General features: G+C 46.4%; 1 protein-coding gene across 3 annotated transcripts in view; it reads left to right on the forward strand.

Moving 5' to 3' along the window:
- The window catches only part of PRICKLE2 (prickle planar cell polarity protein 2), a 117,365-nt gene that overhangs the window by 40,711 nt on the left and 50,227 nt on the right, over positions 1 to 26,427 (forward strand). Inside the window, exon 1 of one of the 3 annotated variants that reach the window (XM_065642542.1) lies at positions 17,958 to 18,102. The exons of the other annotated variants lie outside the window; for them this stretch is intronic. The gene's annotated coding sequence lies outside the window, so the exon portion shown is untranslated. Of the gene's footprint in view, positions 1 to 17,957; positions 18,103 to 26,427 lie in introns of those variants that run through there. 3 annotated transcript variants of the gene reach the window in all.

Genomic DNA, 26,427 nt, shown 5'->3' on the forward strand with positions numbered 1-26,427 from the left:
CCAGCTCTGCAGTGGGTTTGTTTACTCTGAATAGGGGTTTATGTACAGCACATGGCAGTACTATAAAAATTAAAACAACTTTATGTGTATTTTCCTTGCTGTCTGAGCTCCGGTCTTGCAATCCATCCCAGCCATCCAGAGCTGGGAGAAGAATTTAATGGGGCAAAAGCAAGGTGTGGCAATTCTCGTTTAAATTCTCCTCTTCTAAGGTAGAAAGTACATTCTGTGTTGATAAAACACGCTAAGCTCAAAAAAGAAATCCAGGTACAAAAGAGGCACAAATTAAAGGGCAACTGTTATAAACTATCTTTGGAAAAAATGTGAGCAATATATATGTGTACTGTATATATACACTATATGTGTATATACTACTTTTATTCAATTTTATTTAAAAAGAGAGCTTTTCACAATCTCTGTTTACAAGTGCTTTGGTCCCATCTGGAAACCTTTCTTTCAGATGTGCATCCTGCACAATAGATTACTATTTTGCTGTTTAATATGAGTCCCATTCCCCCAAGCATACAGTATATCCAGGCACCGGCTGTATTTTTTTATCATCTATATTGCTTTGTTAATACTGCACAAACTGACCCTGTAGCTGTGCAGCCGCTTTTGTGTGGATGGTGTCATCTCTTGCAGCCAAATGAAAGTTGCGTGCCAGGGAACTGAGGTCGCAAATCTGGGCATGCAACATGCTTATGGGGCCGTTAACCACCGTCGGCTAATTAAAGTTGGACTCCCGTTTTCTAACCCTCTGACCTGACAGATTGCTGGAGGGTTTGGTTTTGTTGGGTTTTTTTCTTTTTTAAAAAAAAAAATCAAAATAAGCCTCAGGATGGGAAGTTTGAAGAAAAGTGTTCTTGTGTGACGGCTGAAGGTGGCTCTGCCAGCCTGCAGGGCAGATGATGTGCTTTGGAGGCAGCTGGGTGGGGACCATGCACTTCATTTGAGGTGCTAATCTGGGCTCTTTTTTGGCATCCATGGCACTGCACTGATTTAAATGAACCCCAAACCATTCTCCTTAAAGTGGGAATGACTTTTTTCCAGACATCATAAAAATAGGACGGTTTTCTGCTGGAAGTGGGTAGGAGAACAATGGGAAGTTCCCAGTGTGGGTGGATGTGTAAGGGAACCCCACTCTTGCTCCAAAAAGAAAAAGAAACCCATATGGAAAGCCGTGTTGGAGCTGGGAGGAGGGCGAAGGGGCATGTGGGCTCAACCTCACTGAAATCCAGCAGGATTTGTTACTTCAGTGAAGAAGCATTTGAGCCTTTCTCCATGTTTGTCTGGGAAGAGTGATGCACACCCAAGGAACCATAGAAACAACAAATAATAACGGCAGACCTAATTGGCTAGCTCTAATCAAAAGCTGACTGTTGTGGTTATATTTGAGCACTGTCATTACAAGAAGCTTTGTAATGAGTATTTTTTTCTTTTTTTCATTTGCATCAAACATTCCCTGTTTTAACATTGACAGCCTTCCATGCAGCCCAAGGTATTCACAGATTCAATGGTACAGCTTCAGTCTTTTGGGAAGATTTTCAGTTCTTGTAATTAATCACCCGAGACAGTAATACTAGGCAGATTGGAAGCATGAACTGTGTGGAAAATAGCACACATAAACTTTGCTGTAGATGAGTGGTCTATAGTCCTGTCCCTTTGGAGATGCAGACCATTTATATAGATATATATCTCTATATATAGATAGATATCAATATAAATAATATACATATATAGTATGTGTATTGACTTATTGCATTGTGGTTGTGATGCCAAATGTCCAGAGCATCCAGGAAGGTAAAGATGGAACATCCTTCTGCTAACAGCAGGTGAGGCTTTGTTTTTCCTTGCTTGCTGAAACCCCTCTTGTAGGTAACTTTGGATTTCAGTATGTGACAATGGGTTTATTCATAGAGTGGTACTATCGTTAATTGAAATGTAAGTTGCCCAAAGTACTAGGGTTAATCTTTTTTTTTTTTTTTTTGGAGGAGAAAACGTATCTCAAAGACCTGTGTTGACATCCTGTCTAATGCCGGAAAGGCAAATTTGCTCAGAATAAGCTGAAATGCTCTTTCAGTCCTGGTTTTAAGAAACATTGGTGGAAACAGAGTCTGCTACAGCATTTGGTTAGCTTGCAAACCCAAAGCGTGTGTAGGGACAGACTCCATCCACCCTAAGTGCTTGGCACTGAAGTGTGGCTGGGGATGGGCCGGGGAGGTGTCTGCTTGCCCTCCCACCTGCCATCGCTTCGTGACCATTTCACTTCCAGCTCCAACAGCTACTCAAAAGCAAACTGTCCCCCAGCTGTAACCTCGCATCTCCCCGAGGTGTTAGCAGGGATCACGTCTGCTTGTGTCTCGGTTATACCAACGGATAATCACACCTCACTGGTGCATAATGTGGGTTTGAGAGCTCTTGCACCGTGAAGATGATGCCTGAAGCTTTGATGTTAGGTCAATAAACCTTTAAACTGGGAACTCTGGGAAAAAACAAAACACAAAATACAAAACAAACAAAAAACCACAAACAAACATTCAAACAAACAAACAAACAAAACCCCAGAACCCATAATTTTGGAGCATCGTAAGCATAGTCATGGTGGCACGTGAATCCAGGTCGATTTTCTGTGGGTTAAAGCATGGAAGGACCAGGATTATTTCCTTTGCCAGAGAGCTTAGCATGCAGAGAGCATGTGGTGTCATCCAGTAAAGCACAGCAACGAATGTTTAAGGGAATGCTACAGGTATTTTAATGACTTTTCCCAGGTGTGTTTGTCCGTTTCCTGCTGTTACTTATGTCTGGTGGACCTGTAAAAGCAAGGACACTCAATGAAACCATAGACGAGCAGCACGGGGCTGTCCAAGAGGGAAGGACAGAGCTGCTCTGCCATTTCCAGAAACAAAATCATGAAGCCAATTCAGGATTCTTTGGTTCCAGTTAAAATTTTGCATCCCAGCCAGCTGAGCACTGGGATTGCGCTGAGGAGGGAGTGGGGCCTCAGGATGGGATGGGGGGCTTGATTTATCCCTCAAAGGATGTTTGTCCAATGAGTACCCCACAGGGGAACATCAGTGGGAGGAGGGCAGCTGAGCTGCGATGGCCATCGGCATCCGTGTCAGGTTTTGGTGGTACATGAAAGCTTGCTTTTTTGTTTTTGGGGTTTTTTTCCCCCTGTTTTGTTATTCTCCAGCCCCCCCTTAATTTAATGGGACTGTTTCCACTTGAACATTTCCCAGAAAAGAGGAGTTAAAGCAAAATCTCTCTGTGTTTCTGCAGTGCTGTGTGATCACTCCATCTCCTAGGTCATCCCTCATCAGCTGAGAAGTTGGGTCAACACCCTGGACCAACGTGTGTCTACAATTTAGCACATGTTTAAACTGGAAATGAAAATTCTCCTCTACAGGTTGAGAGAGATCTTATTTAATTCCGTGTTTAGTTTTCAAGGATTCAGAGAGCTTGCAAAATTTTGGAAGACTCAGGTCTTATGTCAGCTTTCGTTCTCTTTTGGCATCCAGATGTTAATTATGGATGAACCGAGCAGCGATGCTGAGGAGCCCGTTCCCACCCGTAATTGCATATGAAGAATAAATGAGTGTCTTGGCAAGAGCGAGCACACACTCGCACTCTGTTTATGTGAATCTACATACCTTTGAAATCGATGCGCAGATCCACATGTCACCATGATACGTTCTCAGTGTATTTAGCATATGTGCTGCAGGACCTGGAAATAATAGAATCAGAGGGTAATTCAGAGCTCGGCCGTTGTCGAGCCAACTTCATTTATCATCGTTGTCCTTATCGTTCACGATGTTGATTGTGGGCTGGCGTTGGACAGATGATGGCCGTTTCATTGATGGTGCTATTTGGGCATTTGGTTACAGTGCAGACGTTTGGGCCAGTAACACGAACTTTAAAACTCCTTTTTCAGTGTATGGGTTTTCTGCCATTCATGTTTATGGCGTCTTGGAAGTAGAATGTACTTTTGCACGTGATTTTTTACATTGCGGAGAAGTAGTCCAAGAGTATTTGGTATTACCAAGATGTTTTTTAATGGGAAACATCTCTGTAGATACAGACTCAAGTTTTCATAATTACATGCTCAGTAACTACCAATTGTATGCTCATTTAAGCAGATTCATCTCCACCCATTCCCTTCAGTTCATATTTAATAAGATGATTGCTTTGGTCACGAGGCTTGGAGGATTTCAATAAGCCCAATTTGCAATAAGAAATAAGAGAATAATAATTTTTTCAGAGTTTGTGTGTGCTGTGTTCAAGGTACAGGAATTACTAGCTGTTCAGATGTCAGCACAACCCGGGCTGTCACACACCAGTGCATGACAATGTGACACTGCAGTTGATTTCTTCTGCGGCCTCTTCCTGCGTGCACGGACATTGCCAAGGTCGAAGGCGTGCGTGATTGCCCACATGGTCAGTGGTCCTGCCCCTTGGGGCACTGAGGTTGGACTAAGGCACCTTGCGTGACCCCTTCTTTTTTTGTGATTAGTTGGTGGAAATATTGACTTTATATCTTGTGAGTGCGTAGTTTTGCAACGGGCTACTAGTTTTATACCGTTCCCTGCGCTTGAAAAGAGATTTGCAAGGTGTTAACCATTCACCAGAGATTTACTATTGAATTCTGTGGTTGTTCAAAGTTCCCAGCAGCTGTTGGCTTCAAATCTTCCTGATACATATTGCAGAAATCTCTGTCTTGTACAGTAATTGTTATAGCAGGGAATATCTTGGCCCTGGCTGCTTTCTAATACCATCCGTTACTGCTTGGATTTGTGAGTTGGTTCATGAGCATTTTGGCCACCTGCTGATATCTTAAATACTGTTTTGCATGCAAGTGACCAGAGTCCTTTAGAAAGGCTTCTAGCAGTACTATATTTATCATAAGAGATGAAAATTCAGTCTTTTTCTATACTGTCCTTATATGTCATAGCCTTCTGTTGGGTTTTTAAAAGCCAACCATGTAATTCACAGCTGGGCTGTCGATAGATGCCCAGCGCTTTCCTGCAGTCACTGTAGAGATTTGTTTTGAGTGTCTCTCTGGACTTCACATGGATTGATAAACATGCTTAGTCCATCATCCCTCCCTCTGTTTCCTGCAGTGATAATGGATTGTAGAAACCTTAATAAGCAAATTCAGGCTGATCCATCGAATAACCGAGTTGAAAGACATCGTGTCTTTCTCTCAGTGAACAGATGCAAGATATTAGAGCTGCGAGTTGCAGACCTGTGTGAGTTTAACGGGGAGGTTCTCATCATTCCCAGGACCTTTGCCTAGAGTTGTAAAATAAATTATCCTCAGTAATTTTAATATTTCATGAAATCTCGCAAAGTGATGGCATTCTGGGCAGATTAATACAAAAGCTATAAAATTCACATGTGCCATATGTTATATGAGCACCAAATGGGACGCCTGGGATTCCTAACATCAATATCGTTTTAATGTTGGCTTCAGCAGTGAGTCATGAAATACTTGTCCCTGATGAGAACCTCGATAGTGTGAGTGGTGTTACCTCAATGTGCATTTGCTCTTCGCAGCTGGTTATTTGACCAGATCTATGAAAAACCACCATACACGGTGTTTACTGGCTGTGTCAGGTCTGCACGGTGATGCTGTGTGACCCCAGGCCACAGCTGTGGCCAAGGGCCACCGTCCCCTCCCTGTGGTACCTGCAGAACAGGGTCTGTGTTGGGCTCTTGTCTCACAGCCCTGTGGTAAATTCTCACTCACTCTCAGTTAAATAGTTGGGCTCAATTACGCCAGGTTGGTGCTTTGGTGCAGACATGAGCTCTGTGACAACACTCGCTTCCGCACTAATGAGCCGTCTTGGGTTTCTGCATTAAATCCACCCATACTGGTTCCTCTTTGTGCTACCGGCCTCCTTTCATTTAAGCAGTCCTGGTTATAAAAGCAGCAGTGCAAATGCAAATAATGATCCTCTCTTGGTCCTCCTGATTCTAAAGTTTGTTTGGGATGTGTTGTGCCCAGTCAGCACTCTCAGGTGCTGTTTGTAAACTGACAATATTAAAGACAAATATAGTTTTGATATTCCTCCAGAATCTGTGGAAACCTCATTAGAAAGGGGTCTGCCAGTTGAATTTGGGGTTTTTTTTGGTGTGAGTTTGGGGTTTTGTTGTTGTTGTTTTGTGTGGGTTGTTTGGTTTTTTTTCCTTGAAAACCCCGTGAGCATCAAGGTTGTGCTGTGCCAGGATAATCACAGGCACTGCTTGCTGCCTGGCTCTGCATTTTGCCCTCTCCTCTCCACCTACATCTGTTCCTCCTACATCTGTTCATTTATCTCAGATCCATCTATCACTTTGTAGTTCTCAGCCTGTTTCACCCATTTTTGGAAGAGGGATGCTGCGAGGAGCCACCTGCACATTTCGGTGTGCCGGACTCCCCAGCAGCGCCCGCATCCTGCATCCCGCAGCTGTGGGTCCTGAGTCCTTGTGCCGGTGCTGGTCCCAGCGAGGCGGGCGGGATAACTTGTTCCTGGAGCTAGTGAGCAAAACCCATCCCTGGACGTGGATTTGGGAAAGTGGATGCCTTTCATGCTGGCCCAGCTTCAGGAGTTTGCTCACTGTACAAGACACTGCCCAGTGACAGGGATGTTTCGAGTGTAATTATCTTAATGCACTTTTAACCTGGAGGTTATTCTGCAGCTCGCAGGATGGTTTTAAAAATCCTGTCCCAAGGGCTTTCCTGTGTGCTGCGTTTTAGCACTATTAATGGAGAGCACAAAACTGACTGTATTTTTCCTAACAAGTTAATATGCTTAAAATAGCAAATGTTCTTCCTAAGTCACAAATAGAGTTTATTTGTTAAATATTCAGTTTGCAGTTTTTCAGGCTGCTGCTTTTTCTACCCCCAAAAAAAGAACAAGAAGTCACATGCTGGAAAAAAATGCAAATATAGTTATTACTCAAAAAAAGAAAGGATTAGTTGGCGATTTATATTTTTGTAAGAATAATCACACAAGGCATGAGTCTTTAGCCCGGTGGGAGTGCAGTTGCTGTTAGACAGTGTTTTGTATCCTTTGTACTCTGATTTCACAGCACTAGAGATGCTCGGGGAAGGTCTAAGCAGAGCCCAAGCCCTCCCTGTTGTGTATATACAAGAAGAAATAAAGCCTGGCAATCTGGATTAGCACAGATGGATTATGGCCTATCTCTTCGATACCTCTTGAGAGAAGAGCCAAAGGTCCCTGAAAGCTGCCTAATCAAGGCAATCCAGGAGCAATTAAAAACGTGCAGGTGTCTGTGGGTTGCAGGCATTAATGAGTAAAGCATTAAGAAGCAAACAAGAGAAAAGCACCGGGACTAGGTTTCAAGATAGAAAACATCTTAAGTGTATGGATGAGAGCATCACCTCCTGCTGCCAAATGTGCCTGAAGCCCCATGCTGCTGCTCGCTGCCTCCTGGCTGGGAGGAAAGCGGTGTTAGGCCAATGCTGAGAGGTGTGTGGGCATCCCGCAGTGCCTCGTTAGCCACCAGTGGGTAACAAGCCTTGAACGAGGTCTTGCTCAGCCCCTGGGCATCCTCAGCCCCTGGGCATCCTCAGCCCCTGGGTATCCTTTCTAGGCAGAGGCTGCCTGGCAGTGGTCCCCTTCTCTCCAAGTCTCTCGCTCTTCTTCTTGTCCTAGATGAGAAGACAGGAGGCAAAGACAGGCAGAGCAAAGGCAGGATTGGGCTTTGCAACGGTGCTGCTGTGTCGCTGGTGCTGGACATCTCCCCAGGCAGCTCCCTGGAGTGAACAGAGTCATCGTGAGGGCTGAGGCACGCGCACGTTTTGCTTTTGCTGCATGGTAGCGGGGTATTGCTTTAAATAGGTTTTCTTGATGCAATTTCCATTCTTCCCAATCCCCTCGGGATCTTGGCGTGTCTGAGGCAGGCAGCGGGTTTCCTAGGAGAGAGACAGCGCAACGCTGTGTCTGCTCACCCGTCCCCATCCCTGGTGGTATGTCACCAGCTGCCCCATCTCCCCGGTGGGGGTGACTTGTGCAGCACCACAATACCGGCGGCTCTGACATCGCGCCCCGGCGCTATCTGCCTGCAGCACTGGCAACCTCACGAGCCTGAAAGAGTGGGGGGGAAAAATACAGCTGTGGAAAGGGCATAGGGCTGTGGCTCTGCCAAACCCACCAAGGCTGAGCGAGGGTTCAGCCGGAATCCTGGTAGAGATCCCAGCCCTGGGGCAGAGATGTATGTGGGGGTGTTGGGAGAAAACTCTCCGGCCGGTGACATGCTTGCAGGGAGGAGAGGAGGAGAAGGAGAAGCCAAAGCCATCCACGGGTCAGGCAGCCCTGGCTGCCCCCAGAGCTGTTGGAGTTTGTCATCTTTCCCCCAGTCCAGAGACACTGGTTTGGATTTTGTGGTGGTATCACTGAGACATGCTCGTTCCCAGCTGGTAGGACACTCGGGGGTTAATTCTAAGCATCTTTCCACTTTTTCAGCAGAAGGACAGCAAGCCCTAGCAGTGTTTTGTTTTTAATATCCGTTGGCCAGTACAAGAAAAGTGATGTCAGAAAAACCATCTTTCAGTGACAATATGATTAATTCCCCTTTAAGGGGAAAAAAAAAAAAAGTTTGGGTATTTTTTCCCCTTTTTTACCATTACCTAAAGATGGTCTGACAGTAAAGTACCTATGATTAATTGCACCAAAAGAAATATAATAGACACCTTTTCTTGGCATCATCTGTATTTTGTGCGATTTTGCTGCTATCTAGTTGGCGCAATGCAGAAAAATTATCTCTCAGGCTGCTGTAAGGGACATTAACTTCCTTTGCCTTATTACAGATTGATCTTTGATATCTGTTTTTCTCTGGGAGCTCTTTTATTTCCACAAGTGATACAAACCTTCTGTTGTTTTCCATATATTGCACTTAAGTAGTTCCATACCTTTTGGAGCCTGTATGGGAACATTTAATAAGGACTCGACGATTGCCATATTTTGAAGGTTATATGATATGTGAAATTATATGTTGTTTTAATAGCTGAATATATATATGCTGTTGATTTCAGAGAAACCAATATTTTTCTAATAAGGCAGAGGAGTGATACCTTTTTTTGTTGTTTATATCCTCTAGAGTGTGAATATTTTTCCATCTGTGGTTTCCAGTAAAATGGATTTTCAATCTCTCTGAAATTTCTGCCCAAGTCCCAGCAATATTTGCTTAAGAGTAATCAGAGTATTACCCAAATCTCTGTTCAAAGCAACAGTGACCTTACCAGTGGTAGGCAATAATTGGATTATTTTCAGAGATGTAGGAAGATTCACTGTAATAACAAAAGAAGAAATACCAAATGATAACACTGCTTGTCTGCAGCACTGTAAGCCGCAGCACTTTCCGTAGGATAGTTTAATAGATTAGCATATTATGAATACTGAGTGAGAAAGGCAGAGACTTGGGGAATCATAGAATAGTTTGGGTGGGAAGGGACCTTCAAAGCTCACCCAGTCCAACCCCACTACGATGAACAGGGGCATCTTCACCCAGCTCAGGTTGCTCAGAGCCCCGTCCAGCCTGGCCTGGGATGTCTCCAGGGATGGGGCATCCACCACCTCTCTGGGCAACCTGGGACAGTGTTTCACCACCTTCATTGTAAAAAATCTCTTCCTCATGTCTAGCCTGAATCTCCCCTCCTTTAGTTTGAATAGAATAGACACCACTCTACAGTTTGGGATGCTTATGTGGGAGGTTCTCTTATTGTTATTATTAAAGTGCTTTTGTCAGAATGTGATGCTCTGTATATATAAAACTTCCACCTAGGGCAGCACTCACCTGCCTGCAAAGTGGGTTGCAGGGAGCGCTGGGCTCACCCTGGTGGTGCCAGCAAACATGCGACCCAAAATGTCCTGGCTTGGTGGCACTACTGAAGGATGCGGCATTTGGTGCGGGGAGGCTGTGGCTGAGACACCTACATGTCCTGGGTCCACCCATCCCCGCCGCTGCCCGTGGCTTGGCGGTGCTTGGGTAATACCAGTTTCTTGCCATGGGTTTCTCCGCAGGGTGGGTGCACATCAGCCGGAAAAGCTGGTGAGCACGGGCTGCCCTGGGGTGCGGGAGGAGCATCCCCATGAGCACGGGAGAAAAGCTGGTGGGGTTTCTCCTGGAGAGGCTGAGCTGCTGTGAAGACAAATTGGAAACCATTTGGAAGAGCAAATCTATACCAGCAATCCTGATTGCCTCGCTCCCTGCTTTTAATTGTAATGAATTATATGGCTCGGCACAGCAGGGGTGCCAAGCCTCTTGGCTGAAACTTGTGTAATTCACGTAAGTGTTTACACAAAAGCCAAGTAAATGTTAAGCATCCTACAGATTTCAATATACATGAACCCTTGTTTGTGTTCGGTTTGGGAGACTGGCAGAAGCAAAGCAGTGTGTATGGCTGTGCGTCTGGGTGGGGAACATCTGTGCATATGTGAACTGCAAGTGTTAAAAGGTATATTAAAAATATAACCTTTAACATTCCCTGGAGTGGGTTTTGCAGTGACCTGTCTGGTTCCTCTCCAAAAGAATCCTGTATAGTTTTGGTTTATTAAGAGATGCTCAAGGGCACAGGGGAGTTTTTGCCGCTTGACCACTAAAAAAGAGACTTGTGCCGTCAAGGCTACCGGCATCCTTTGAAGTCCTCCCATGTGCCCACATGATGCTTCTAATTACTGCAAATGAGCCTTCTGCAGCACAGGCTGCTGTGTAATTCAAACCAACACTGCGCACCAGATGGGATCCCTCCCAGGCTAGGTCTTGGCGGGGTCTGTCCTCACAGCGGTGACAGGGAGCATGTCATAGATGTGGGACAAGAGGTTGGTCCTGACCTCTGATAGCAGCTGGTTGTGGAGCAGAGGTCCCTCAGCCTGGCTGTGTCCTGTGTGTTGGGAGGTGACCCTTGGCTCTAACACAGCGTGTGGCCATGCAGAGCTCCAGGTCTCTTGGCTTCCCCTTGACCTGAGGGAAGCTGAAATTTGGGACCCTGCAGACCAGCCAAGCCCTTGTTGTTGTCCTGATGGGGCCAGGTTTGCTTTGAAACAAGAAGACCAAACCAGGCTGTTAGGGAATTTGCATTAAGACAATTCCCTGGGCACGGTGCAGCCAGGATATCTGTATACCTGGATGTAATTTTATTTTTAGACAGCACTTTAAGGAGCATAATGACCTCATTACCATGCCAATAGCAGCCTTTCTTGCTTGAGAGTATTTAATTGTTTTCATTCCTTGTGTGCAGCCATTTGTAGTGCATAGGGCAAAAGCAGGAGAGGAAGGGAGTTTGGGTGACTGGAAACTGTAGACGTGTTGAAGCAGAACACAAAGTGCTTGACTTGAAGCATCCCTGTGCGATTCCCTCCCCAAAACATCCCAGTACTAAAGGAACCTGCAGTGTTTTGGAGCGCTTTCCTGAAGAGGAGAGGAGCCTCGCTCTCCCATTGACTTCTGAGGAGCCACAAGTTTTCCCTCTGTTCAGCCTTTCTCTCGAAACAAACAAACAAAAAAAGGTGTTTGAAAGGCAACCCAAGCTCCCGCCTCATCAGAGGCAAGAGGTTTGCCCCAGCAGCCTCGCTTTTGGGCAGGCAGTGCTGCGGCGGAGGGATGCTCACCGAGTTTCTCTCACGCCTGCTTGCCTCGGGTATTTTTGGCCTCTTTACTGCTCCTGTGCAAGGAACAGTGTATAAAAACAGGTGAAAGAGAGAGGAAAGGAGTGTTTGTTTTTTTTTTTTTAAAAAAAAAGGACTTATGTTTCTCTGGCAATGGTTTTCTGAGGAGCCCTGATTATTCAGCAGCAGTGGAAAAAAAAACTGCAGAAGATGTAAATAATCTTCAGGATTATGCTAAAGCCAAGCTTCAGTCATTTTCCTGGAAAAAAATGTACGAGGCCTGTCCATTTAATAACGATCAATCAGAATTTCTCTAGAGCTTCTTGCATTTTCATGAAATGGATCTGTTGTCTTGCCGAGAAATGGTAATTCTGGTATCTACAAACACCCTTTGGCTGGGGAGCATGTGGTTCAAGTTGGTGTACTTCTTTGACTGGTCTTTTTCTTCCCATTTTCTTTTCATGATGCTGTCAGACATTCACATCCACAATTACACACTAAAATGATTAAAAGCAAAGAGTTTGGTTTATCATGAAATGGCAAACCATGGCTGTACTCTGTGGTATAGGCTCTATCGAGATAAAAACACTACATGATTTTTAACTTTCCCTGTGTTTATATTTGGTGCCAGAGGTACTCCAGCGACTTTGCAAAGTGTGTATACAGTGCAGTCAGGCTTTCAAAAAAAATCGCGGTATCTTTTGAAGTCAACACAGGATCTTACTTACCCTGCTGTGCTTAATTTTAGACTATTGAGTTTATTGTTCAAGGGGGAGAAAATGGGTTTGTTGTGTGCTGTATTTAATCAAGTGCAGCAAAAAACTATCACAGGCATCGTTCATCTTCACAAGCCAATTTTTGTTTCCATTTTAGTTGTAGAAAAACCGTGCCCTGGTAAAATGGACTCATTTGTTGTGCAGATCTGATGGCACCAAGATTACAGATGCTGGCGGATATCAACTAGTTTGTGGGAGCAGTCTCCATATGGATTTTTGTCTTATGGGGTTACAGTGTTGAGAACTGTGTGTTTAATCGTTGTAGAAATGCCAGGAACCAGGGATTTTCAGATGCTTGGAAATAAGGGAAAGTGCCCGGCATTCCCGTTGTGACTCCCAAAAACATGAGGTGTGCTGCAGAAGCCCGAGATATCTGGCTGGGTTTCCAGCAAGTGGCAGGTTTCAGGTGCTCCTACATCCTTAGACAGCTTTTATCCTGCCCATCCATCCACCCACCCTCCTGAGAAGGAGAAGCGGGGTGAGGAAGGGAAATGTCCACCATAATTCATGGCAAGGAACCACTCAGGCCAGCAATGAACATCTCTTGTCCGCCTGGGGTGCTGCCAAGGTTACAGACAAAGCTGCAGCTGAAGTTTGCACCTTAGGGAAGCCTGTTGACTGCAACTACAGAACATTTTCATATTTAATGATGACTTGAAGCAACATAATGATTCACCAGTCTGGGCCTCAGTGGCATGTGGGTAGTTCAGAGTGTGCATAAAAATGTCTGGCTTTGTACTGGACGTGGTGGGGATGCTCTGATTTATTGGCATGTGGGGCTTGTCGAGGTGGGATGGTGGGGCTCACCTTGCTTGGGAAACAAATTCCAGTATTCACCACCCATAGACCTCTCTGGAGTTTCACTTCCAGCAGCCCTTAATTCAAGAAACAGTTTCCGTCACTCCGGGTTCAGCCACAGGCAAAGAAGTGACTGACGGAGAAATAAGTGATGTGTCCTAAGCTGCAGGAAGGGAGCGGTGGTATTTTTCATAATTTGATGCATTGAAACCATAATCTTCCAGTTCTGTTTCTGAGCATCCTGGCTGTCTCATATATCTGCGGGCTCCTACAGCGGTATATTCTTCTCCAGGTTCACATATGCCTGGGGTGATGGCTTGTGAGCTATTCTGGCAATAAAAAAATAAAAAAATTTTTTTAAAAAAAAGGCCAAAAAAAAAAAAGCTTGGAAGGGGGCAGGGAGGGGATGTGATGCCAAGTGGAACAGCTCTCTCTTACTCGCCTCGAAGAGAAATCATCCGAACGCTGAAGAAGACAGGCTTCATTGCGCAGATTAATGTGCAGTGTTTGAAAGCCGCCAAGAACATTTTATACACACACACGGCGAGGCTGGAAGGATCTGGGCGGTTCATCTCGCAGAAGCTATTCGTTTCCCTAAGAGGGCATTTAAAAAAAAAAAAAAAGGAAAAAAGAGAGTACAAAGGTCTTCAGGAGCACTCAGCTGTTCAGGCAGTTTAATTGGCTGAACATAGTGCTTTACAGTTGGGATTAATATGGATATTTCTTAATAACGTGTCACCTTCTCACGAGTTTCAGGGCCAGGACTATAAGGCTGCATGATGCTGACGACTAAAGTTCTTGCCTTTCCTTCTGCTTTTTATTATTACAATAGCTCCCGTTAGTGAATATTCAAAGGAAGATGGTGTTAACTTGGTTTCTTCCTCCTGTGCAACTAGTGAAAAATCTGGAAAGACAAGGGCAAGGATGGTCTGCAGAGCTTGGCAGTGATGGCTGTGGTGTGGGTTGGCTCGTGAGTCCACGCCAGCTTTGACCTGCGTACCAGGATGCGCAATGTACCAGCATAAACACGGTGAGCTCGAACCTGAGCAAATCCCAGCCAGAAAGCAAATAAAAGAAGTGATTTAGCAGCGCTCAAGATGGCTTCAAAGGACCTGAGACCATTAGCATTTTTACAAGTATTTTACAACTGGTCTTACTGCCTTTTATGTCTGTGGGTCTCCCCTGAGTGACCAGCAGCATGAGGGTGCCAGCAGGGAGGAGGCTGCTCCTCCATGCCCTGCTCCCAGGCAGCTGGGGTGATGTCTGCTGCCATTGTTGAGGGTTATTTTTCTTTTTCTCCATTTTTTTCTCCTTTTTATTTATTTTTCTCACCTTCCCTCCCCACCCAGTAATTTCAGGGGGGGCTCTGGGAAGCCCACCTACTTGATCAGCATGCGTAATTGCTCCCAGCACTAATGGGATGCACTCAGAAGCAAGTCCCTCTAATTCCCCCGTGCTCCTGGCTGTTCCTACCCCCCTCCAGGAGCGATTGCCTTCACTGCTTTATAATCAACATCTCTCCCACCACAGAGGAGAGGTTCCTCTGCCTGGAGACACTACAGGGCAGCACAATGAGGCTGAAGCCTTCCTCGCTCTCTATAAAGTCATTAGCAGCCCAAAAGCGAGCAGCAAGTGCGCAGCTGATAAAAGTCCCAGCGAGGCATTTGCTGCTATAATGATTGTCTTTTATGCACAGATAATTTTGATAGAGTTGCACTTCCGAAGCCCACTGTCATCAGGGTGGCGTGAGCTGACCTGTTAATCATAAGAGGAATTAATGGGAATTACAGACGGTGGAGGCCTCTCTCTGAAGAGCTGGTTCAGGGCGTAAACTGGAGGGGAATTTAGAAATGAAGAGGAGTGTGTTGTCCTTAGAGCTGCAGATAAAGTGGCAGCGAGTCAGTTCCCGGGGGAGAAGGGGGATGTGGAAGACAGAAACTCCAGGAGTGTAAACACCAGATTAACAGGCTAATTCTGGGGAGTGTGAGCACATGTACATTTTCATTGCATCCACTCGGTAATTAATGGAGACTTTTAATTTAAAGCCGGGGGGCAGGATTTGCAGCCTTCGTGGTGGCTGTACCCGAAGGAGACCCAGGTGAGATGGTCCTGCTTTACCTCTCTTGAGAGTGCTGCTGTGGTGGTAATTGGGTTAGCACCACTGACTCGAGGTGAGCTGAGATCAGAGGATCCCTGCTGATGCTTGACACCACCTGAGGTCCTGGCTGTCTCCAGATATTACCAAACAGCTACTAAATACTTCACAAAACATTTCCTCCAAGTTTTATTTTTACGATAAGTTGGGGTTTTTTGTTTGGTTGGTTTTTTTTAAATGCCGTATGTCCATGTAGCCTGCAGAGATTAAAAGAATAGTTTATCTCATCCATACAGAAGACTCATAAAGTCCTTAAGTATGCTTTATATTAGTGCTTCTCAAAGGAAGGGTTGATTGCCTGGTCTTAAATATCCAAAATGCGGTCCGTTTGTGTCTGAATATGCATACATGAGAGGTCTCTGAGGAACAATCAGTGAGGCTGCTCAGAGAGACTGTCCTTAGAAGTTTATAAAGCAAGTTGCATTGAAATGCTGTTGTCATTTGTGCATTCAAAATGCACATGCATTCCAGGGTTTTGAGCAAAGGATAGCAATTAAGACAGTCCTGTTAATAAGGAGCATGTTCCTGAGACAGGGAGAATGATGATAGAATGAATCATTTCTTCTTTAACGATAAAAGGAAGACCGATGGCATTTGGTCGGTTCCATGTGTGCGCTTCAGGAGTTTTTAAAGTCGGTTCACCAGTTTTTGGAGGAGGCCAGCAATGTGAGTCAGGACCCAAAATTTGCAGCCTGAGCACTTTACAAAGGCTGTGGCTAGATGGGCACAACCCTTACCTCCAGGTCTCCTACGTGATTCCAAACTGGGAGTGAAAGCCTCCATGCAGAAAACATGTCTGGGAAAGGGAGAACACCTCTCGTAAATGATTAACTTCTTATTGGGACCCCTAGGCTGTCATTTAAGGATTTATGACCAGGAGGAAGAGTACATGATGCTTCTTTCCACTCTTGCAATCTCTGGCTCGGCGGAGGCTCGTGCCGGGTGGCATGTGGGTGGCTCTAACTCTGCGTTTGCTATAAGGAAGCTCAGAAGGTCTCTGTTTGCTGTCTGATGACTAGCAGTGAGGTGCTACCGCTAACCTACCGAACAACCCAGGTCAAATAGAGCCGCAAGGAAAGCTCAGACTTGCATAGGAGGGTGGGGAGAATGTATCTTGGGTAGTCTGTCAGTCAGCTTGACACTAATTGGTTGCAGTAAGTAATCGTTCTCCATGTAAATTAGACTCCAATTTCCTCTGTAGTCTGTCTGTTTGCTGTGTGGGCTTCAGTCTCTAATTAGGCTCTCATGTGGCAAACCTGGTTTGTAAGCTGCTTTTGTTCCCGGAGAGTCAGGCTCAGCCCTCCCCGAGACTGCCCCAGCCCTTGAAGGCCCATTCCGGAGTGGGATGGTTCTTGGAACAACACTGTCAAGTTCAAAATAAATTATTCTTTTAATATATGTTTTGATTATTTCTATATTTAAAGCTTGCAATGGGGGGCGGCGGGGGAAGGGGTGTTAAAATGCAAAGGGGCTTATTGGACTTACAATGGGAATACCCCTCGGAAATGCTTCCTCTGCGTTCCTGGAAGCCCTGCTCGCTCCTCCATGAATAGCCCTCATTGAATTGCCGGCCTCCGCGGAGGCTGGAGCAGCTTGTCCACATCTGGATCCTGCCGTCTGCCCGCCAGGACACCTGGAGCACATACCTTTGGCTCCAGCCCCCTCGCTTGGAGGGAACTCTGTGTGCATTTTCTAAGCTCGCCCGAACGCCGGCCCACGTTCTGGAGCTGCTCCAGGGTTGCACATCTATAACCGGTGCAGAAATACACAGTTGCACGAGAGGCTTTATCCCGGCCAGCCGTTGTTTGCAGACGAAGGCAGGGTTTCTAGGTTGCTGCCCGCAGTAGGCAGCTGCCCGCCGTGTTGCTCTGTGGTTTCTGAGCTGCTGCCATCAGCCTCCACCTTAGCCCGAGCATTGGAAGCAAACGCCGTGGTCAAGCATCTAGGTTTGTGTGCAGCAAAGGGAGCCGTGTCTGTACAGCCGACGTCTGCACCAGGCTGCAAAAAAAGGAAAACTGTATGTGTCAACCGGCCAGGATGTTTGCAAGCAATGCTTTATGATTCAGTAGTTACCTTTGCGAAACTCAGTGTAACTTCAGGAACTACATGCTAACCGTTTCTATAAACCTCCTCTGTATGCGATACAGTCCTGACCCAGGTATGTCAACAGTACTGTTAGGTATTCTGATAAATACTGGGTTTATTGGCATCCTGATATTTACCTTATTGACTTTCAATCTGGTGTTACACGCTGGGAGTTGCTGGCTTTCTTCAGTGCTCTCGCAAGGCTGTGGTCCCCTCGAAGTAGATAAGAAACTCTTGGGAAAAAGAGGTGAAGCAAATTGAGTGTGGGGCTTTTTTATTGCTTCTCTTTACGTGATTTATATATTGGCAAGGTAACTTTGCTTTCATACCGCTAGTCAAAACTGGAAGGGAAGTTGGCTCCGTGGAGAGCTAAATTTGGGTAAAGGGACAGGATTGGATTAGGGCTTACGATTTTCACCAATAAGCTAAAACTGCGGCGGGCGTCACTCCACCAGCTGGGGCAGCAGCTGGGGAGCCTTTCCTCCCCAAATGACCGAGCAGCTGCCGGCATGCAGGCACTGGGCACTGGGCACCGCCGCTGCCAGAGGATGCTCCACGGTCCCCATCACCCAAGGCGCTCGCCTTGCCACTGCCCATCCTTCCCTCTGCCCATCCTTCCCTCTGCCTGTACCCATTACACGGGAGGTTTCCAGCGTGTGAAGTGAATGCCTGTTTAGCCTGGGTAAGTAATCGCGCCCGGTTTATAGCCCATGAAAGCATAAGCCGCTTTAATGCTGTACAAATGTTTGCGTTGGAAAAGTATTTTCTTTTTCGGCTCTAATTCCTGCCTGCCTTTGCAAGCGCTGCTTCTCACTGCAGGCAGAGCCCGGGGGCAGGCAGGGGATGCTGGGGGCCAGGCACAACCCCACCGGCCCCCCCAGGGGGGATGTGCCTTCTCCCCTGCTAATATCTGACCCAGAGGACACAGTCAAACTTTTACTTGATGGAAACCCTACTTCTCTCACCAACCCCTGAGCCGCTCCTGGTTTTTTTTTCTCCATGGAAAAACCCCTAAAGAGTGAAACCCTGCGGGAGGCTGGAGCTTATCTTCAGCTCCGAGTTTCCAAACGTGCTGTGTGTCTTCTCAGCTGTTGCAAGGATTTGTGTGGAATGACAAAATGTGAATTTTGAACTTTTGGCAGCTGTGTTTAATGCAGGGTTATTTTTAACTTTGGGATGTTGGGCTTCTTTTTTTCTTTGTTGACGTGAATTCAAGAGAAAATGTCCAATTTTCCTTAAGGCAGAACAAAGGGGTTTTTAAGTGAAACAAAGACTTCAAACTTGCTGAATTCAATTGCTTTTGGATACTTTAGGAATTAAGCAGACAGCAGGCTGTGTTTGATGGGAAACAAGGATTCATTCCTGCCGGAGAAGGCAGGGAGCGTGCAGCCTGCCAGACCCCCGCGCTGGGCAGAGGTGCTGGCACAGTTTGCTGCGGGGGGGGATGTTTAACAGCATCCTCTGTTTGCCTTTGTTTAGGCAGCGCAAATTGTCTGTGTGCTTTAGGATTCCTTCTCTCTTCCAGCAGATGTTTTATCTGTGCAACTGGTGGAGTAATTAGAGAGAGAGATGTCGTGCTGGTGTGCAAACACCCCTTTGGGGGGGTTAGAGAAATCACAGAGTCCGTCCTGGGAGCAGCTGGCCAAGGAGCAGAGTTAGCAAAAGTTGCCAAAAGCAAAATGCATATGGCCCAACGTATTCGACTTTATTTCTGCAAAGGGCTTGTTCCCCCCGTGCCGAGAACAGGCAGGGGCTGCAACCCTGGAGCAGAAGACTGTGCTGCTTCTTACAGCAAATTTTTCTCAACATGCAAATCATTCACTTGGGATTTTTGTGGTGGTGGCTGAGAGATGATTAAATGTTCTGTCTGCGGGAAATTACCAGGAGATTTGAGTATTTTCCTCGGTGGTTTTGGCATCAGTAGTGGGGTGACATGGGAGCCTCTCGATGCGTATATCGGGCCGCCAAGAGGTTTTGAAGGCTCCAGTTGCACGAGCATGTTTTTGCTCTGCTGCTATTTTAATAATGGCAGCAACATGCTGATTCCTCTAATGATCTTGATTAAGTTATTGGTTATTTCCTTAATTAGCTACTTGATCTACTTACACCTTAAATGAGTCTGTTTGTTCACTCAGAGGAGAGTTGGGAGGAAAAAAAAAGCTCCTGGTTTTTTTTCCCTTTTAAAAGGTTTTTTTTTCCTCTCCAAAAGGCAACTGTCACCTTAGGTCAATAAGGGAGCTTAGATGGGCTGTCTTCCTCAGTGCTGCCGCATCAGGCGTCTGTGGAGTGGTCACGGTGTTCCTCATGGTGACGAGGGGACGATGCCAGCGATGCTGGAGCATCCTGCCTGCTATGGCCAGGTCCTTCCCCAGCAGAGATGCCTTGGCGGGGCTGGAAGAGAGCTGCTTCATTCGTGGAGTTGGTGACCTGTAAATCCAGCCAGACGCTTGAGGCTGGCCATGGAAATGTGTCGTTGTTTGCGGATGTGGCGCTGAAAGATGGGCATAGGTGCTTCCCGGGGGCTGGCTCTGCTGGCTGAAGTGGATTTTAAATGTGACAGTATAGATGTACATTTATTTCTAGCATCAGTGTTGTGCAGACAAACAAAATATGTCAAAATGGTCTTCTGAATGCTTTATTTGTATGTATTAACTGGGCTGGGGATGGGGTGGTGCCTTAGGGCCAGGTTTGGAGGAAAAAAGCATCTTTTAATCTCAGTGGCCTTTAAATTTCCCATGTATTAGCAGATGACACTGCGTTGACCACCCAGTGTGTCTGCACAGCACTTCAAAAGCAGCCTCACCAGTTGCCACCAGTTCCTCACCAGTATTGCCCACATACCACTGTTTATTGCTGTCTCTCCTATATCTCAGAGTAGAGAGACTTGAGTTTTTCACTCTGGAGACTCCTTGTGATACATGTAACAGCAGCCTGGGCTTCAGACAAGCCTCTTTGTTCGTGCTTTTGTACTGTTTATTACTCTTAATGATATTCCCCTCGTTAGCCTTAGCTTCATACCCTCCCTGATGAAGAACTCGCTGAAACACATATTGCGTAATGAGCCTGCTTCCATATATAAACTGGAGAGACATAAGTTGGGACTCTCCCAGCTAAAACAGAACCAAATGATTGCCCTCCAGTTACATTTTAGTATCTGTGCCAAAAAAATTATGTATTTGGGAGGTATTACCAAAAGTTCTGACATACGCAAGCTTTATTCCTTTGGGACTTTTATATTTTTAGCAGTTTGGTGTGAATTTGGACTGTACGACTTTCCTCTCAGAAGAAACCTATGTGAAAGCCAGAGCATCACCCTGGGATGCAGAGACACAGGGAGCAGCACAAATGTGTCTCCAGCACCAGCACTTGCTCCAACTGGGCTGTGCTTGGATGGCAGTGCTTGAAATGCCATGTGCTGCATCTGGCAGCACTTGGGAACCTCGTAGCCAGTGCTGCCAGCCCTACTGCCGGCATTGGCCGACTCTGGGCATTCAGCGTTGCTCTCGTGGTCTTGAGTGACCCCAGGAGAATTGCAGCTCTCAGTTTGGTTTGCAAAACAGCTTCTGAGCTGAGGGTTGGCGGGGAGGACTTGAATATATCAATTCTAATGGCTCAGAAGAAAATATCCTAGTATTTTTTTATCAGGATTCCTGAACGGTTGTGCTGATGTTGCAAATGCAAGCGTGGTGGATCTTGTGGTCAGCTGTGCTTTGGACACCACGGATGAGCATCACAGATGTTGCAGCACCAGAGCAGTGATGGTGACGCCTCTGGATGATCGATGTTCCCTTCCATGTCTCTCCTGGATTGCTTGTGTAACCTTGAACAAGTCATGGACATCCTCCAAGATTCACACGGGTGGAGAACAGCAGAGCTGCTGTTGCAGCTGTTCAGGGGTTCATGTCAGAGCAGAGCCAGCTCTGGGTTGATACCCAGTGATGCTGGTACCTGCATGGTATATGCAGTGGCCCCCATTGTGGCCAGAACCTCCAAATCCAATGGGAAAAGACAATAAAACCAGGCAAATAACAGCACTCAAAAAGAAATTGTGTTGCTGGCTTGTCCCCTCTGCTTTTCTTTCTCTGCAGATCCTGGGAGGAGGTAGCCGAGATGTAATGTTTACTCTGACAGAGCTAGATTTCTCTTTACATTCCTTGGAAGTTTGTGTTTGGATTTTGCCTCATTGGTGTTGGTTTATGCAGTGATGTTTCCAGCAGCTCAATTGCATGGGTATAGTTCCAACTCTTGGTATTTTGCGCAAAGATAAAAATGAAAAAATGAAAGAAAGGTGGGCCTGGGTAATGAGGTGGCTATTTAATCACAGCAGGACTCACAGGAAAATGTGCATTAAATATTTATGGGATGGTATTCAGTAACGTTTTCTCTGTGTTGGCACCGGGCAGTGCAGGAAAGCTGTCGAGAGAATCGGAGTCTGTGTTACGCAGCCATAGACCTGGAAAGAGCCGCAGCAGAGGAAAGGCATGAACGCTTGCTTTGTAACTCTGATGTGTTCCTGCTAGCTAGCATTGCATCTGGAGTTGCAGCAGTAACCAGGATTTCAATAGTTTCACTTACAGTTCTGAAAATGCTCACAGTAAATATTTGAATTCTGATTTTTCATACTGCTGTGTGTTATTTGAGTGCAAGTGACTGACACCGGACCCCTGATTCGTGGGCAGGCAATTAGAGAGATAAGCCTAAGTGACTTCATGTGTCTCTTTTTTAGATTACTCAAGTCTGAGTTACTTTAAAGGGCTGGGATTAGCAGAGATTGAGTTCTCAGGGTGCTGGAAATTGGCTGCGGCTGTGGGCCTCGTCCAACATGCGCTGTAGGTACCAAGTTATGAAGTGAGTTATCCGTGGGCGTGAAATGATGCCAGGAAGATGAGAACCAATGATAAAATGGTATTAATACTTGCTTCGTTAGCAGCGTGGCAGGTATCAAATTACTCTAGTGCTATGAATCTAACAGGTTTCCCATGGCTGTTAAGTGAAGCTACTCGAGTGATTGAAATATGTTTATTTGTCGGTTGTTGCATCCTCAGATAGAGGATCACAGGATGTCAGACTTCCCACAGCAGCAAGAGGAAGGTCTGAAACAGTAGCAGCCTGAAGGATTAAATATTCCTTTGAGATGACACAGGGTCTTGCATCAGATTTTAGGATATTTTGTTCTAGCTCGGTAGTGTGAGCCTGAGACCAGCCTCAGGCTTGTGCCAAAGGCTCTGCTGGTTGCTCAGGTTCGCCAGGTTGGGGCTTTGGGGCTGAAGGTCCATCATGCTGGCCCTGTCCCATGCCATGAGCCACAGCAACACCATGCCCACCTCAGGCTGCACCCACGGACACCTCCCTTGTGGGAGAGAAAGTTCATGTTGGTGTTACTGTCACTGGGAGACTGCTTTGTCCTACTTTTTAACAAGCGAAAAGGGGACAGGAACAGATATCAGAGAATTACCTCTTTTACCTGAATGCCTGTTGGATAAAAAAATGCTAATTTTGACTAATTAGCTAATAGACTCACTGCGGATGTCTCTGCAATTCATTTATGTACTTGAAAGCCCCATTAATTTCCACTGGTGCCTTACAGCAGAGTGGCAAGTGAAATGCTCAACCATACCTGTCGTCTTTGCTTTCTCATCCCTTTTTCCCCCCCTGTGCATTGGAAAGGAGCCCTGCTGCTCTCACTGCACCTCAACCTCTGGTGTGTCATGTTTTGTCACTTCACATAAAGCAATGCCTTGTAGCATCCCACGTAGGTGTCTTTGATTAACTTGCTGCTTATCTTTCGACTGAGTAACCGGTCATATCGTTGTGCTGATGGGGAAGGTGCAGGTCCCGGCTGGGGAGCTGGGAAGGATCAGAGTCACAGCAAAAGGCTCTTGTTCTTCTTGTTGCTTTGACGTGCTGCTTGTCAGGGAAGTACAAGTATGTTTATTTGCACTGGGAAATTAAAGAAATCTTTGTTCTGCATTCATGCGTCTTGTTTTTCAAACCTTCGCTGCCGTGTTTGTTGACATTCACGCAGATCGTCGCCTGTTTGCAGTTACTCCTCAGCTCTCCTGCCCAGGCTGGCTGGGGCTTCTTTCACCGAAGGGTTAAATTTCCTCAATGTAAGCATTTTCTGCTTTCCGAACATGTCCTTATTTGTTATCTCAATGCTCTCATTTTCTTAAGCCCTTTAAGAAATGGTCTTTTGCATCAAGAGCTTAGAGCTCACACCGCCAAGCATCTTCACATTACACACTTTCTCAGTGTCTAATACCCACTAAAAATCAGTGAGAGCTGAATCCTTAACTACTGCCAAAATATCCAGATATCCTGAGCATCTGACTGGTTCCCTTGACCACCTCTGTTAGACCAAGGGCTGGCAGAAAGGAAGCGAGAAGACCAATCCCTCCTGGAGCGTGAGCACCAGAAATGATTCAGAATTAGTCTTGGTCTAAGCCACAGCATATTTTGCAATATAGGGCCCAGAGCCTCTCACATAAGCGACTTTGCAAGCCCTGCGTTGGCTGCAGATGATGATCCAACCCCTAAAACTGGTGGTTAGGGGTGAGGATGGTGAATCTACATGGGTAAAGCAAGTCACTCTTTTCCTTTGCAGTGGACTCCACAAAATGGGAAAAGCAACAGCAATCTGCTCAAGGTACGAGAGGGTGTTTTGGAGAGAAATCTAGTTAAGCCTCTGTATCTGCTTTCCAGTCCTTTAAAATATTCTCCTATCAAGAAGTCCCCTCTTGTAAACCAGGGCTGCTTTGGATTTTGCTGAGCTGTAGGGCATTTTTTCCGTGCTATATGCTCACTGCCAACTTTCTGCAACCGTGGCATGGATGGGGACAAGTGTATTTCAAGGGAATTTATCTTACAGATGCTTCAGAGAAGGGTCCTGGACACATGCCCATCAGAGGAGGATGGATATATGCCCATCAGAGGAGGATGGATATATGCCCATCAGAGGAGGATGGATATGTGCCCACAGTAAATTATTTTTGTCGTGTTTTGCCATTTTCTATAGAACGGTTCATCTCTGATGGTCCAAGGACTTCAGAAAGTTGAGTATGGCAGGTTTGCCTCAAAGGTGATGAGGTTTTTTTCTAAGCCACATGTGAAACCATGGTTAACATCAAAATTAAACTCAGTTTCATGACCCTTCTGCAAGCACAGGGTGCTGCTTGCTCAGGTGAAGTTGGAGAGGCTGGGGAAGCAGGAAAATGCTCTCCTCTCCATCTTATGGGAAATGAAAAGTTTACCAAAGTCAAAACTTTTTTCAAAGCAGAGCTGTTCAGAGAACAGCAAGTGTCAAAATCCATCTTGGCCATGGTTTTGTGCTGGTGTGTGCAGCAGATGCTCAGGGAGGGGAGGGCAGCTGTTGAGCTGTGATTGCTGCTTATTAAACTAATTATAATAGTCTCACCGGTATCATGAGCTTCCCTTCTCCTTCACTCATCTGTCTGTTTGGCCATCCATGGTTGCTCATCTTTTTGAGATACGTTTGAAGGGCTTAGTACCGCAGGGATCCTGACTGCGCTCCCCCCTCTGCTTTCCCACATTGGTAGAAGGGAATGATCATGGTTTGCAGAGAAGGAATTTTTTTGGGATTGAGCTGTTTGCCCTGAAATAAGGCCGCAGAAAGGGGAGGTGTTGCCTTGGCTTTGCAACTCCGCATTTCCAAGGATCACAGCCAGGTGAGCAACCCTTGTCTGGAGCAGCCCAACCTGTTTGGGATGAAGGGAAGAGGATGATGTTCAGCACTTACTTCATTGTCTTTTTCCTCCGTATTTTGTTTCCTGCCCTGTAGCAGTACATCCAGTCTCAGTCCTGGTCTGATTAATCCCCTCCAGTCTGGGCACCCTGCAGGAAGGTTCCCAGCTCTGCCCAAGGAACATCCACTGTTTTCCAGAAATGTCCTCGCTCCTCTGCCGTGGGAGCCTGACTGACTCTGCCTTCAATACCACCTCTGGCAACAGCTGAGCTGACCCCCAAATTGCTGTTCTTTTGTTGCCAGGAGACACTGTAAGTTAAACACTCAGCAAAAAGAAAGCACCGCTGCTTTGGCTGCCCACCTGGTTTGTATTTCACTGGGGAGGGCTTAGTCGTCGTCACAGGGCTCTCGCTTTGAAGGAACAGCCCACTCCAAAGCAGCCAGCAAAATACTTTCTGAACCACAAAACAATGAGGCTCACTAAATCTCTAGCAGCAATAATTGCTTCTAAAAGGCTGATGTATTTAGTCTGCTCGTGTTTAGCAAACATGTTTGCTTCGCCCTTTGAAGATAATGCTGCGAGTAGCACAGCATGGTTGGGGGAAAAAAAGAAGAGGAAGAAATGGCCTGTGGCTTTCAGCATGTGTAACGAGCAATGACTGACAGAAGCAATACCATTTGATAATGCTGGTGTCCTCCCGTTAATCATGAGCGATCGAGTTTCTCCACCCCTCCTGGCGCTCGAGCTGCGGGCAGGATGCCCTCATGAGCCCGTACAAGCTGGGAGCACCACGCCTGAGGCTTGGGCTGGTGGAGGGCAGCAGCAGCCCAGCACGGTGATGCCTGTGTCCTTGCAGATGCAGGGCATCCCTGGAGTCCCCTGGCTGGGGACATTTGCGAGCCGTGCCTCGGTGTGGCTACGGTGGCACCAACTAGCATCTCCTTTGAGGCTTTGACCCTTTGCTAGAGGCTGTAACTGGGTACCCAGGGCTGGGGCTTGTGCAGCAGGGAGAGATGCTCTGGGGACGCTGCCTGCACAGGAGCCATCCAGGAAAGTGGGGACAGGCAGGGACCCTGTAGAGGAGGGAGTCAGCACTGGAGTCAGGGGCCACACTTCTGACTGACCCTCTTCTGATATGGTCTTAATCACCCCATCGCAGGTCCTGGTCCCCCCTGTTCGTATGGCAGCTGGTTTAGTTGCATTTCCCTGTAGATCACGATAAGATAAAAGCGTGGCCCATGTTTTACAATAAGGGAAGCGGGTTTAGAGGATGACAGGTTATGCGAGGCAAGGATGCAGGTTTC

This window comes from Caloenas nicobarica, chromosome 11 (assembly GCF_036013445.1).
Source record: "Caloenas nicobarica isolate bCalNic1 chromosome 11, bCalNic1.hap1, whole genome shotgun sequence".
In the NCBI taxonomy this organism is placed as follows: Eukaryota; Metazoa; Chordata; class Aves; order Columbiformes; family Columbidae; genus Caloenas; species Caloenas nicobarica.